Consider the following 12,268-nt stretch of genomic DNA (forward strand, 5'->3'; position numbering starts at 1 on the left):
AAGGTGAAAACAGAATGAGTTTCCCCATGAAAGATCACTCACGCTCTAGAGGACACTGTCCATATTAGAGCAGTAGGCATCCTCTACAGGGCTTCAGAGAGATCAACTCTAAGAGCTGAAATACATCACCTGCTGAGGGACTGCATGCACTAAGCCTGAAACTCTGACTACCAGCTTCTCAGGAGGGAAACAGCAAGGGAGCTGAAAGAGAAAAATGGACCTAGTGATGCAACTTCAGGGGACTAGGCAGCTCTCTCTTTCTTCATCTTTTATAAACTTTTGTAGCTGTTCCACCTGTTTTGAAGGGCATGAATAAATGCATTGTTTGCAGCTGCACTTTGACACGTCATGAGTTAAGCATTACTAATAACAACCAAGGCATCCTTCATCAAAGGAGGTAACAACTCTGGTAACCGGCAGCAGGGAACACCTCTAAAAGACTGCGGTCTCCCATTTGAATTGCACGGGCTACATGGAAGATGGTATCACGCCGGCCAGAGGAGGCACAAATGTCTTCCAGCGACACTGGAGGCTCTCAGACATGCAGTAAAATAGAGGTGTATTTATCTGAACTTCAAAGGTCATAGGGGAACATGCCGCACCTCATATCGTGCAAGATCCTAAGGGACTTTCTTTAAACACTGTCAAGTGATTTTCTTAGACCACAGTAACTTTCGGGGTTTGATTTTTACATGACATCCATCACGCAATCAATTTCAGTGAGGTCCACGGAACGACATCAACTTACCTCAGCTCCGAATCTGGCACCTGCTGGCTGTCTGCAGCTCCCACACACATACAGGGCTGACTCCCACCCACTTCCATGGCATATACATGCACATACACATTGCAGGCAAAACACGAGCCAAGCCTGACCCTATATACACCAATGTCAACAGGCATATCACACCTTAGAGAGGAACATGGTGCGTTGAGAGAAGGCGGCCAGGTGGGACTAGCAGAGGAACCAGAACTACAGTGGCTCTGCCTGAACTTCCTACAGTGTGCTTTCACATAAGATGAAAGCACTATGCGGATGTGCCAGCTCAGGCTACCAGTGCCAGCTCAGCCAGCCCCATGTCACTGCAGACAGGTCACTGACATCACTTCTTTTTTTCTCCTCTTTTTTCCTGCTAATTGCAGTGAATCTGGGATCACGCTCCCATAGGATTACAAAGACAGAAAGAAGCACGTTATGATCATCCAAACCTCCCAGTGATGAAAAACAAAGTTCTTTCCTTTGTGTTCAAGGAAAAGCTTGGCTTATTTTTTTTAAAGACATGGATTTTCCAGGCGATTAATAACATTAGCAATTATAAGGTACTTTAAATAAAGAGATTTCCCTTTTGTTATCTATAGACTGCTGAGACTATGATTGTCTCACCTCTTCTCTGGATTACTGTAATTTATTATTTGCTAGCAATTTTTCTTCCATAAGGTATTAGCTGCATACAATTTGCCAAAATTGACCTGAGAATGAAGAAATCCTTGCACTCATTCAAGTGCCTTCAAGATTATCTCACTTAAATAGAGTTTCTCTTCCTCCTATCGCTATGGTACAACATGCAGACTCCTGTAATCACGAGGTCCTTCTCAAAAGTGGAACAGCCTTATGGTTAAGGTACTGGGCTTCAAGACCAGAGTTCAGTCCAGGGCTCTGCTGCTAACCTGCTCCACGACCTTGAACTTATCACTAAGCCAGCCTATGCCTCAGTATTCTAATGTTCCCTTTGGCTGTAACTTGTCTTTTTACGCTGCAGATCCTGCACGGCAAGGGCTGTCTCTTCCCATATGCCTGAAGACACCAGGGCTCCCAATCAAAGCCTTCAGATCAGGGTTTCAGAAAGTTTTGTTCAAGGAAGGCCGTTTACCAGACACAGCATCTACTTAGAGGTAACATGACAAACTTTTCCAGCAATGCAAAGGAGGCAAAGGAGGCGAGCACCATGCCACTCTCGGCAACACTGGCCGAGAACTTGAGTTACCTCTTGACCAGGCTGGGGAAACAGAGGCAGTCAGGACTCCGTGGGACCGGCTGACAGCTCTGGGAAATGAGGCAGCCCTGAGCTCTGGCCGTCCGACAGCTCTGGCCTTTGGGAGCCTATAAATTCAGCAGAGGCCCCCAGCTTTGCTGAAAGGGACCCTGCCCCTATAAAGCCCTCAACAATCAGCTGTAACTGTCAAGACCAGCAGCGACTTAAAACATATGTAAAGGCTTTGAAGGCTTTACCACATGAAGGAGCCCCTGCCATTGATGTTACTGTAAAAACAATGAAAACACTGATTTTCAACTCTGCAGGGCTGCTGGCCTAACCAACTGGATTGTCTCTAAATGACTCAATTTTTTCAGCAGAATCTCCATAACACATCCCCCCTCTCCCCTTCAGGGATCTATATAAAGCTTTCCGTAGTTCTTCCTTCTAATGGATGCTCCTTTCTAAAAATGCCTTTACAAAGAACTGCCTTTGGTAGCAATTAAAAATGTGACGCATTGTAGCGCCAGAATTCATTTCAGAAAACATAAATCACAAGGCATGCAAAAAGTTCCTGTTATCAACCTGTCTCCACAACTACAAAACAGGTCCTTAAAATTTCTCCCTGACATTAAACCAGTACTGTCAATTCTCTGCTTGGTCCTGCTGGTTAACTTAACTGAAGAACTGGGAATGTACAAAGAATCCAAAAATATTTGCTCCCTAATTCTCTCATGTTTTTGCTCTGATTTCCTGACTCTCTCTGTCTGGTGTCTCTCCACATACAAAAATTGTGAATCACACTGGTCAAATTCAATCACGTTTGACAGAAGACGCTACGCTCCCACCTACCTTATGAAAATCCAGAGATGAGTAAAGGGGAAAGACAGTATTAATGCTACCCCATGGAGGGGAAGATCTCAGTTCTTATTACCCTATTTGGCGGTCCTGCATCCTGGTGCAATCAACCGCCTCAGCAAAGACAGGTGGAAGATGAACAGGTGCCGGGTATGCTACAATGGGAAGAGACAGTAGAGAGGACCAAGAAAGAAGTTGAGGAAATGCGTTATGGAACTGAAGTTAATGTGGTAGACCCCGAGGGTCCAAGGAGCAAATGTATATATTTTGGTGGAGAAGCAGGAAAAACATGGAGGAAGATGGCTAGGGATGAGGGGAGGAAATGGGCATCATGGGTCAGAAGCATCACAGGAGGGAGTATGAATTTTTCATAGGGAATCATAGGGATGAGAAAACTGGTGCTTCTACAGGGAGGGGGGAATACAGGGGTCTTGAGAGTAAGGGGGAGACAGAAGGAAACGTGGTGAAAACATCACTGTGAGTAAGGAGCTAACCCAGGATACAAACCCACGCTGTCAAATAATACAAATATTTTCATCTAAAATTTACAGAGTAATCATTTCCAGCAATGAGCTGAACTCAAACCAATACGAAGATCTGACTTCAGGCATTTCAGAGCAGAGGTTTGCTCTGAAAGGTATAGGCACGTTTCAGATCCAGCAAGAAGGCACTTTCAACTGGAGCTGAACTGTTTTGCCCACCCTGTTATTTGCTACACTGCTCACTATGCAGAAGCATAGAGCTGCACTAGAGACTGGATTGTTGCTGTACTAGAAAAAAAAACTTATTCCCGGTGGAAAACGTACTAGAAGAGCGTAGACAGACTAGAGATGAAGATTACCTCTTCATAATACACTAGATTTTAAGTCAAAAATCCCACTAAAATAGGATTAGATTCCATGTTGGATTCACTTTATATGCGCTGACTAGCTGCATAATGTATGTATGTGCTTTTCATGCTGGTATTTCCCAGGTGAACTGCATCACATGTGTACGGATTTCCATCTGAGACTTCCCAGCATGAACTACGGGATCTTTAAACTACTAATTACGCTGACAAATATGGTCTCACCAGTGTGTTGTGTCACTGCTTACATCTCCATATCTCTTCTTAGATTTGACTGTAAGGTCTTTGGGCTCTGCAACAACACTGTTTTTTGAGCACGCAGCATCAAACACGGTAGTGATCTAATCCAGGCTTGGTCATCTAGTTACTAATATTATGGTAGCTACCAGCAGTGAACCCCAGAACGTTAATACAAATCATGAGGTACCCATTAGCTAGTTTCCCAGGCATACCACCATTAACCCTAACCCTAGCCTTGATCCTGTTGTGTCTAATTATAGACACTGTTATATTTCATTATATTCATATATGAAAACATAATTCTTCTGTGCTCCTACAATTTTTTAGCAGTAAAAGCGGTGCAAGGATATTTGCATGAACAAACAAAGCATTTTCTGCATGAAAAAAATTCTAACAAAAATAAGGATACCAGGAAGTGGTTATTAACAGTGTGCTGCAGAGAAGTCTGACAGATACGGGTAGGAGCAACGTTATGAATTAACCATTAGGAAAGGGTTATTGATCCAAGTGCCTTGAAATCTACCCCAGCTATTTCACACAGACATGGCAAAGGGCAGAACGAAACAATACAATTTTATTTCAGAAACGTCCCAAAGCCTTCTGATTTAGTATTTGAGGATGTCTGGGGAAGCAAAAGAAGAGAATAGCCGTGTCTATAAGGTCGGCATCTCCCTTCACAAGCAAAGACCTCAGCTGTGCGTGTATCACATGGCACGTTATATTCCTATCCTCATTTAACTCTTCTGACTACCCAATCTGTTACAGCCTAAGACAGGAGTGAATTATAACTTCCTGCTTCAAAAGGGACCACGGTTCCTTCCCGTGAGGGAAGAAAATGACTCATCTTAAGGATGACAACTAGAATATTTTTTGGTCATGATTATGAAGAGTTTTCTTTCATCAACTGTGCTGGGAAGAACGTTATTATTCAAACATCTGTTCTTCTCTTAAGTTTCCCTCCCTTAAACTAACGAATCTGTTCCTCTCACAAGCTCGTCTCATGCTAGAACGCTCACAAGCACTCCCATTACTCCCACTATCGGTTTCAACAGAGTGTTTACTAACATAACTGCGTAAATACACGTAACTCACACTTAATTTTAAGTGTCAGGCTTTATAGCACTGATGGTAAGGAGGCTGGTAGTGCTTCAGCGTTCAGTGATTTACACCGCAAAACTATTTAGAGTTATCAAGTTGGAATGGGATCGTTTTCTTCATGATTTTCATTCTGCTTTGTAGACAGCAATGACTTCCATCCCCCAGCGCTGACGTGCAAGAGCAAATCCTCCTGCCCCGTAACCCAGCCCTTATGCCAGTCAGAACCAGATGCTTCCGAGGAAAGTTCACCAGAACTGGTCAGTAGGAAGTTATGGATAAAGGTGGTTTTAGACAGCAGGAGGGCTTTGTGGGGAAGATAAACAGAGGGCATCCGGTAGGTCAGCTCCTAGGAAGAGAGGCCAGTAACAGAAGGCCTTTTTGATCAGGTCACCACCTCAGCTGCACCCTGATAGATGGCATAATCCGGCTCACGTGGAGTTGCCCTCCAGCTCCCACGAATGAATGGTTGGTTCATGCTCCGAAGCAGCAAGGACTGTATACCTATCCAAACTCCAACACATCACTACAGAAATATTACCATTTCTATAACTGCAGGCTATTCCTTTGTCATATAAACATAAAGCTGTAATCCTTGGCAAAATAAGGTATGTTCAAATAGGCAATTTTTAGCATAAATTCAAGATCCCACTGCAGCCAGTGGCAAAATTTCAAGTGACTTTAGGAGAGCTGAGCTTCTACTCCGTGATGTTGAGTTTTCTTTCCAGCCATGCGATCGAGGGAAAGAAACCCACAGATGTGAAAATTCAACATTAGCACACCAGACTGTTTCTTGATCTGCAGAAAATAACTTGGGGACTTTGCTCTTGGGGATGTAAAATAAAATCTACTTCTCAACCGAAGAAACTCTTCAAACAGCAAAGACTAGCTTGTCAGCTCACCTTGATTGCGTTTGCTCCTCTAGCCAGTCACAACAGCACTGCCCACGAGTGGGAAAGCCTACCGTTGGAGGTGGCCGCTGAAGCTAACCAAAGCACTGGGCACTGCTGCAACACAACAAATGGCCCAGCATCGCTTCCTTGCCATGCTCTTCCTGAAAATTAACCTGACTTTGCCCATCGTTACACAGGTGAAAGGAAGGACCCTATGTTCCCTCCAGTTTCCCAGGCCTACCTCTAGCTTCCAAAGCATTGGGGAGGCACTTACTGAAAAGCTGCAGCAAGCCACATAATCTCTGCCCGACAATTTCAGCTTGAACAATTTTGCTTCTTGGCTGTAAACAAGTTTGCAAGAATCTACTAGTGACTCAGCCTGCTAGGTAGGATTATTACTAACACCATTACCATCATCATGCTTTACTAGTGACAGGGGACATTCTCCTTCCTTTCCATTGCTTAACAAGCACGCTTAAGCCCTCTCAAAACGCGGCAGATGCCCGATTGCAGTGGATAAATACAAGTAAGGCAGTGTACGGCTTCTACTGCTCATGTTCAAAATAGCTGTTTTCAGCTGAGAAAGGGCGCACGTAACAGCTATCAAGATGATCAGAAGAAAGGAGGAAAGAGGCAGATTGATTATAAAATTGACAGTAGCTCTCTCTTCAAAGGAAGGAGAAGGCAGATTGACGATACAGGATAAACACAAAGGAGGGAAAACCAAAGGCTAGTTTGGCACAAGAACAGTGGCCATTGATAAATTTTAGCTGCAAGTCAGGAAGAGGTTTCTAGCAAATCGTGAGATTACAGAACACCCTACCGGTCAGCAGGAGGGAGACTGTTTTTAAGAAGAAGATTCATGAAGGAGGATTCAAAGCCATGACTGGTTGTGAGAGCAGACTGGGGTGCCTCCTTGCGACCTCACCTATGCTGAGAAGGGGACACACAAGGTGGCTGTGTGGGAAAAGAGAAGACAGCATGAACACCACCGCTAATTTATATTTTGCACTTTGTGCACTTTCATTCTTTCCCTAGTGTCATTTTCCTCCAGTTACAATGCAAAAGGTGTCCATCAAAAGAGGCACCACTACAAAAATCACTGATTAAAAACAACAAGGTAAGCAAAAAGGAAAAGGAGGAGAACAGCATCTCTCCACTGGATGACCCTAGAACTCAAGACGACATTTCATCTGTAGGTACGACAGGAAATCCTTCTGGCTTGTATCACTCAGCATCGCTTTACATGAAAACTGTTCTAATCATTGCTCACCAATATCTTCCTGTACAATGTTAACTTCCAACCATATCAAGATAAGGGGAATTTCTAAGCCTGAAATACAAGTTATTGAGTATTGCTCATTTTAGGCACGCTCAACTCTCTATAGAATACACGTAAGAGGTGCTTGCATCCGAAGAGCTTCTCATCTAAGCAAACAAAATATTGATACATAAAAATTCTGAGTATGCAGCAGGTTCACCTTGGCCTCATGCTGTTTCCAAGCCTCTGTGTAGAACAGCCATTACCAAGCACCATCCCATCAGCGGGCCTGTCCTCTGAGCAGCACTGGATTCACAGTAGAAAAGGAAGTGCAAGCATAAGTAATGCTTGTACCCAAAACACTACCTCAAATTATTAGGAAGCTCAACCTGACAGAATTTGAAGGGTGTTAGAATTCACCCTCGCATTTTGAAGCAGCTGCGCACCAAGCCTAGAGAGCGCCAGGCGAGCAAGCCGTCTTGGTACCCTCCCGCCAAGGAGCGCCTTCAGTCTTGGCAGAATTAGCTTGCGTACAGAGACTGCACTTCGACAAGCTTGCACCAGAAAAGAGAGGCTGTTTGCTGACACCGCATGAGCAGCCCCAGGAGCCCGTGACCAGACTCAACAGAGACTGCAGCAGCCCCCAAACTGTCTGAGGCAGAACTGCACTGTCAGAACTCGCTGAACGGCTTTCAGAGCTGAGCCCTTAGCTCCGAAAGCTGCAAGGCCAGGCTGTGCAGACAACCCAGCTTAGAGAGCTGTGGGCTTTGCCATCGCTGTCCTGTAGCCGCTGGGCCACGCTGTTGGTTTTGCTGCTCCTTCTCCCATCCAACAGCCTAGCCTGCAGGATGCTCTTCGACAAGATGTAACAAGACTTTCTCCTTTTTCTGAGCCCCTGCCTTCTCTATCAAAACCTTCCCATCTCCAACCTGCTGCACATCCTTTCCACTGTCAGTTTTCTATTAGTCACTATGGAGGGAAAAGACCGATTGACAGCTAATGCTCATAAGATATTACCACCCTCTTTTTTCCCCCAATCACTGATGCAGTGATCTTACGTAGAAAATGCTAGTTCTGATGTACGATTCTTTCCCTCTCTTTTCATTTGAAACAGATTTGCCTACTTCTTAAACTGTCCATGGCATCCCAGCAGCACCAAGTGTTTATGGAGTGCTCCACGGATATACCAATAATTTAGGCCTGCCAATTAGGGACAGGACCTGCAGAGACAACTTAAGATTTGCACAGCAGATGCTGGAGAATGTATTTTATTGCCAGTGCAATACCGGCAATGGAGAAATGGTGAATGCAATAAAACTGTCTGTTCCTTAAGTCTTAAAGACTAATTTTATCCTTCATTTTGTACTTGCACACTGCTGTAAGGGTATTCTAAGGGCCATGGGAAAATTCCTGAAGTGGGTAGGATCGCCGTAAGCAGCCTTAGGCTGCCCTCCGCCCTGGCAGCCGCTGGCACCAAGCCAGGCGCGTAAGGCCTCCGGGTTGCCGTACATACTGGCTGCCCTGGGAGAGGTTGACGTAAGTCGGCGCAGGGGCTGCTGGTAGCTCCTGCCCTGCTGCAGGTCAGAGTCCAGAAGGTGAAAGTCCCTTCCCAAACTGCTGGGCCGCTTGTGCCATGCTTCCCAAGAGCGACACGGAAAAGAGTAGCGCAGAAACGGAGCGTAACAACAAGAGACTCCCTAAACACGGGACACAGCAGTTGCTTCCATCAGCCGAGCCTCCTGCCCACCTTAGGGTGGGAACGTGTCGAATCAGCACAAGCGCATCCAGCCTGCGTCCCCTCGCTAGCAGTATGACTCTCGGAGGCAGGCCAGGTTGGGATACGCTGCCCTTAGCTGACTTCCACAGTGCAGGGCAGGCCTGCGGTGCCAGGGCTTTCCAGGGAGAAAAGCCCACAAATGAGAAAAGAACTGCTTGTGTATGTGCTTTATACAGCCTAAAAACAGATAGGGCCAAAGTTGACCCTCGATTTCAAATTCTTCCTAACTCAAAGTGCCAGGAGAAATTGCATGCAGAAGTAGAGGGCTTTTTCCAGGAAATGGATTCACTTATGCCCTTATAAACAGTTCAAGAAAACCCAGACCAACCAGTCTTGTACCCAAAACATATATTTACAAGTTTGGGGGGGGGGTACGCGTGCAAACAAAAAAGGCACACAGATCCCAGATCTTACATTATCAAAGTTTTTTCGCTCTGTAGTACCAGCTTGCTCTCCTTTAAAGCTGTGCTTGATGTTTCCTTTTTTTAATCTTTAAGTATCTTGGCAGCCTCAAAAGCCTGGCACAGATTACTTAAGGGAGCTTCACTTAATAGGGGAGCTTCGCTTCAGTCACAAAAGAGCAAAAAAAAAAAAAAAAAAAAAAAAGGAACATTTAAAAATACTCCATAGTTCTATATTCCATTATTTGTAAACCAAATTCATGCTATATTTTTCATATGTTAAAAAATGACAGTCTCAACAGCTTGTTAAATTTCAGTACAATAAGCTCGAGAGTGACTGCCCACTGACAGATAAATATCCCCAATTAATCACTCTTTATTAACTGCTCTAACTTGTTTTCTTCTTAAGTATAATCTCAGGGAAGAAACATGTCCTTAATTGGTATCATCCAGCACCTTTTAATTAATGACAACACAGAGGGCGTAATTTCCACCAACTGAAGATGACGTTTCTTTGCTTTTAGGTCACTCCTCGAAGAGCGCAGAGTCTGAACCTTCTCTAGCTTCCTGAGCCAACAGGAGATACTGGGAAGGCCACAGTCATCCCAGTACACCTCCCACCCTTCACTTCAATACACCTCTATGAGCTTCTATGGGCATCTCCCAAACTCACTGAAGCCCTCTGGTTTTCATTTTGAGCTTTGAGGCCAGAGCGAGCACAAAATCTCACCCAAAGAGAACGGCAGTGTCACGCCCTGCCTTGCCCAAGTATATGGCAGTATTTCATCCTGCCCTGCCCAAGTGTAGTTCTGATGGCAGAAGCTTGGACTTCTTCCTACTCTTACTACTCTGCCCTACTGCATTTCTTCCTTAGGCTTCACAGGACGTCTCTCAAACGAAATCCATTCCCGTATCCCAAACTCAAATATTCTGTCCTTTGTATTTCAAACTCACTATTTTCAAACTCGTTTGCTAGCGCACACAGGAACTATGTTCACTTTCAAATTAAACTGAAATGAATAAATATGCGCAGGGAAATGCTGGAAAAACAAATACCTCTGCTCACCCATATGGTATAGGCAGCACAGCTTCTCTATGACACTCATTTTCAGCCTTCTGAGATGGAGGTCTCTTGAAAGTTTCCCCTTTCCCAGAGAGGAGAGAAGAGTATTTCCTTGATCTAAACCAATCACTTCAAATTCTGGAAATCAGGCAGTATTACATTTGCCCTTACTGGACGAAACCATTCTTATCCTTTCTACGGCATGACTTACTGCAGCGGCAGGGCACGACAAACCCGAGCTGTGCAGGGTAACAGTAACACCCCTCTCAAATTCCCCCTTTGTTCGACACCATCTTATGCCCTTGCCGCACAGAGCTGCACGCAGGGTTTTGCTAAGCTGAAAGGAGGAAGACAGCTGCTTAGGCAATGGTATGACAGCTTCTGTCAGATACAAAAGGCTTTTAAAATAAAATAAAATGGAGGATTACCAAAGCAGGAACTAACCCCAGGAAAATAAAGCATCCCAGAAGTTAGGAGGAGTTTTCCTCTTGCTCTTTTCTCAAAGTTTCCCTGGTCTGTTGAAGCAGCCTCCTTGTGAAACTATGCTAGCAAGTAAAAAGGTCATACCTGATTAAGCAGATGATAGGATGCTGCGTCTGGTTGTTAAACAAGGAAAACTCTAGGTTCCTATAAAGAAAAAATAGAGAGAGATACACACTCTATTTAGTCTCTAGTCAGTGCATTCAGCATAAACTCAACACTGTAAGGGCTATAAGATGCCGCATACGTGTAACACCACCTACGTCCAAGCGTTTTTCTCATGGCTCACTTGAGACATCAACCCAGAGCCTCTGTCATATGCAGTTTGTTTTGGGATCACCAGTTTGCCGCTTAATCCCTAGACCTCCCCCAAAAAAACATCCATCAGGGAAGGTAAACGGAGCGCAGCGCGCTCCCAGCCAACCGTCCCTCCACCGTGAGGACTGGCGGCGCTGGTATATGCATTGTCCCTGCTATAGGAGGACGTTAAACACAGCTGACAAAAGTGGCTGCAAAGTACCCCAGAAAAGTAATGGAAGAAGAGCAAGACACTAGACTCTGTCCCTTAGCAGCCTGAGAGTAATGTTCCCTGCTACCTTCTTATCTGCCTGCACTACACCAAGTGTCTTTCAGCTTGTGCCTAAGACTATTGTACTCCATGTCTGTGCAGCTTAGCAGTCCTTCTGGGAGGATAATCTGGGGGGCTTTGGGTCATAGTCGCAACCCCACAGAGAAAGGAAGAGCTGGATCAAAATACTGGAATTCAGGACTTTTCACGGGAAGGACGTCCCTGCTGAGAGAGAGGCGACCACTGCTGCCCTCTAATCCACGACTATCTGCAAACGAGTCAGTCACCACTTCTGCAAGGCGTGGGGCCAAGCCTACAGTACCCGACACCAAGACGGGCCTTGCAGGCAGGCTCTAGCCAAGCAAAGGCCTTTGCTGCCCAACTCTGGTTCCAGTGCAGCGTCAGACCCAAAGACAAGAGCATTGCTTCACCTTGTCTATCCATCTCTGACTCCGTAGATCCCTTGCTGCTCCCTACCATCTCCACCAAACCTTCAAACACTTTCCCTTTCTCTATGACTCTTCTGCATATCCTTCACGCTGTCTCACTACTGCCTTCTCTTCCCCATCACCCCTCCACTCTTTCCTGCAGTTTGCACCTTTTGACAGTGAAGTCCACAGGGGCTAAACCCCTCTGCTGACTCCCAGGAAGGCCATTTCAAACCAGTTGAGGATACTGATGTAGGGACCTACTCCAATTTCTTCTTAAAACTGTTTTGCTTGCCTAACTTGCAGCACCCTTTTGCGATTCTCTTTATGCAGTGAGAAATGCTCGGACTCCAAAAGTAATTAGCCTGTTTAGACAGCCTCTCC

The 12,268-nt window shown here is 45.2% G+C and overlaps 1 protein-coding gene across 26 annotated transcripts in view; it reads right to left on the minus strand.

Moving 5' to 3' along the window:
* MAP2 (microtubule associated protein 2) overlaps window positions 1-12,268 on the minus strand; it is a 227,150-nt gene that overhangs the window by 95,169 nt on the left and 119,713 nt on the right. For 23 of the 26 annotated variants that reach the window (XM_068947953.1, XM_068947941.1, XM_068947940.1 and 20 more), the window contains one exon: window positions 10,976-11,035. The exons of the other annotated variants lie outside the window; for them this stretch is intronic. The gene's annotated coding sequence lies outside the window, so the exon portion shown is untranslated. The remainder of the gene's footprint in view (window positions 1-10,975; window positions 11,036-12,268) is intronic. 26 annotated transcript variants of the gene reach the window in all.

This window comes from Struthio camelus, chromosome 6 (genome assembly GCF_040807025.1).
Source record: "Struthio camelus isolate bStrCam1 chromosome 6, bStrCam1.hap1, whole genome shotgun sequence".
Classification (NCBI taxonomy): domain Eukaryota; kingdom Metazoa; phylum Chordata; class Aves; order Struthioniformes; family Struthionidae; genus Struthio; species Struthio camelus.